The sequence below is a fragment of the Gobius niger genome (assembly GCF_951799975.1).
Source record: "Gobius niger genome assembly, chromosome: 6".
Classification (NCBI taxonomy): domain Eukaryota; kingdom Metazoa; phylum Chordata; class Actinopteri; order Gobiiformes; family Gobiidae; genus Gobius; species Gobius niger.
In genome coordinates, this window is record NC_136857.1 from 26895645 (window position 1) to 26899133 (window position 3489).

The window sequence follows — 3489 nt, forward strand, 5'->3', positions numbered from 1 at the left end:
CTCTAGCTGCGATTGCTTTATTGACAAAGCCCAGAACACAGAAAAACAACTTCTTATCTCTTTCAGACTGATGACTCCAGGAAATAAAGAATTAAAGTTTAAACTGGAGATAAGCAAGTTATAAATTCTTAGCTATTAACAGGGAGTGGAATTTTGCAGGTCACGATGAACACTTGCTGTTCCTTTCTGCAAAAACAAATGTGCTAATTCAGGCTGCTGTATATTACACAATGGCAACCTGGTTTCACTCAAGCACATGTCAACTGATCCACAATAGAAAGGCCTATGTTATTATGAGATGTTTTGTCGACAGAGCGAGACGTCCAAAGATCAACCCAAACACAGTAATAAAAAATATACTACATGTACAATTGTGTGCTATGTGGGATGCCTTTTCTTTTGTGGCTTTTTTGGGGGTCACTTTTAAGTTTCATTTTTGTCACTTTTGTGACGGCTCCTGGCCTTGGTGTGCATGGGAGGGAATTGATGGTGCTCCTGCTGCTGTTGCTCCCCCCTTTTCCTCCTCTGTGTGCAGGTGCTCCTCTGGCTGGCCCCTCCTGATCTGCTCTTAGGCGTGGCTCTTCTTCATTTTATACCTTTTTTTTTTTCTTAATTTGGCCAGGGCAGAGAAAACCCTAACAGCCCACCACTGATATTACATGATGGGAGAACTGTCATTTTATGATCTTTTTAGTTGCAACGATAAATATAAAGGGGAATGATCAGATCGGGCTCAGTCATTTGTTAGTGTGAAGATCAGATATCTTCACTTTCTCTGCAAAGGAGAAAAGCTTATTTTCTTGGGCCCCAGAGACTTTGTTTTACAATTTGTTTTACTGAAACAATAATTGAAAGTAGTTCATCTTATCTGAAGTCCAGTGTACGTGTGAGATAAAACGTCCAAAACACCAAACCAATAATCGTAAATGAGCAAAGACAAGTCATATGTGAATGATCCAGTCTGTATATAAGAGAGAGCCTGTATCTCTGGAGCTCATAGTCGTGGTCACAATGGAGAGCGTGAGTGTGTTGTGTCTGTTATTGCTGCTCTGCTCTCAGTCGGGAGCTGAACTTCAGGACAAGGAGATCATTGAACAAAGAAAAGTCAGTCCTGAGAGTGTGAATGTGCCGGAGCAGCCTCAACATTGTCTGTCCGACATCCACTCTGTGCTCCGAGAGATGAGCGCCAAACTGGCTGTGCTGCAAACCAAGATGGAAACGCTCAACCAACTTCAAGTCATGACGGAGCAACTGCAGACACTGAGCCAAGGTGAGATTAAACACCACACTTACCCTGATACGATAAAAAGTATGTGTGAGGCAATTTGGTGCTTTGGCAGTAAATATATGAACTGATAAGGAACAGAGTACTGGGATTTAAACCACAGTTTGGCTCTTTTAAATCGACCGTTTGGAAATTCTCACATTTCTGCCTTAATTGGTCACTAAATGTGGTTCGATCTTTATTAAAATCACAAGAATGAGTAAACAGTGTCTGCTTAAACTAATACCACCCAAACATTTTAATCATAATTTTTATCAGAATCTCGCTGAACTGCAACAGTTTTGTAAAGAGGAATGGTCCAAGATTCATCCTGATTGTTGTGAGCGTCTAATCTGCAACTACAGAAAAGCAGTTATTGCTGCCAAAGAAGGGTCAGACAGCTATTTAAAGGGACTGTATGGAGTTTAAAAATGTTCACCACAACTGCCTCTAAAATCCTGCACTGTCACTCAAAAAGGTGTTAATTTGGGTCCGAAGTGCCATCATGCAGGAGCTTAATATAGAACCTGCAGTTATGTGTATGACCTGAGGTGACGGTAGTGAGTATAAAAATTACCAACTTGCATCTAGTCCCTTTAATACTGGGGTTCACATACTTATTCCACGCTATTGTGAATGTCTCAGGTCTTTCTGCAAAATGTCTTGATAAACTTCTGAATCCATGTTGTCCAGGCCCTGAGGCAACAAAACATCCCCACGCCATGATTCTCCTGCACCAGACTTCACAGTGAAGATACGGTTTTGATGTTGATCTGCTGTGCCATTTGTCCCCCACACATGACGTTGCGTGTTCCTCCCAAACTGTTCAACTTTGGGGCCTGGACAAAGTGCTATCATCAATAGAACAATTAATTCACAAGTTTATCAAGATATTTTGCAGAAAAAACAGACATTCACAACATGCATGTGAATAAGTAAGTGAACCCCTGTATTAAATAGCTGCTGACCCTTCTTTTGCAGCAATAACTGCTTTTCTGTAGTTGCAGATTAGACGCTCACAACGATCAGGGTGAATCTTGGACCATTCCTCTTTACAAAACTGCTGCAGTTCAGCGAGATTCAGCTGTGTACTTACTTATTCCTCCCTGCCCTATTACATATTTACATGCTATGGCCAATAAAAACATGATAAAATGTAAATGTTTGGGTGGTATTAGTTCAAGAAGACACTGTTTACTCATTCTTGTAATTTTAATAGAGATCAGAACACATTTTCTGACCAATTTAGGCAGAAATGTGAGAAATTCCAAACGGTGAACTTATTTTTTCCTCCAACTGTGTGTAATTATAATTCATAATTCCAACCTGAGACATAAAACCATGTGCGTTTACAGGAGCATTTGAGTGATAAGTCTTTGTGCTCATAGTATCACACTAATACTTCATTAAATATTTTTGAGAACACGGTGTAATAATAAAGCTGGTGTATCTGACTTATTTTCTTGTAGAGTAAATTCCTTTTTGCCACCATAGTATACATTGTGAACGTTTGTTCAAAAGAAAAAGACAGGAAAGTCACAGAACAAGTAAGTAATATTCAATCTGACCTCCTCTGTCTGACGTGACCTTCTTTCTGCAGAACAAGCAGCCAAACTGAAGGAGCTCGAAAATCAAGTGGGCGCACAACAACAAGGTCAGAAAAATGTTTGTGCAATATTCATTTCGCTTCAATGAAGTGGACACTCCAAAGCAACGCGATCATTTGTTGTACAGTGCCTCTCGAAAGTATTCATACACCTTGAACTTTTGCACATTTTGTCATGTTTACAACCCTAAACATAAAGATTTTATTTTGATTTTTTTACTGAACGTTCACACACAAGTAACCGACAACTGTGAAGTGAAAGCTAAATGATACATGACTCTGTTATTTTTCAAAAAATAGAAAAGTGAAAAGTGGGGCTTGCATAAGTATTCATACAGCATGAATGAATACTTTGTGGAACCCCCTTTTGCTGTAATAACAGCACAAGTCTTTTGGGGTTTGACTCTACAAGATTTGCACACGTAGAGACTGACATTTTAGCCCATTCATCTTTAAAAAACAACTCAAGCTCTGTCAGATTAGAAGGAGAGCGTTTGTGAATATCAGTTTTCAGATTATTCCACAGATTTTCAATAGGATTTTGGTCAGGACTTTGACTGGGCCATTCTAACACATTAATATGTTTTTATTGAACCATTCCATTGTAGTTTTAGCTTTG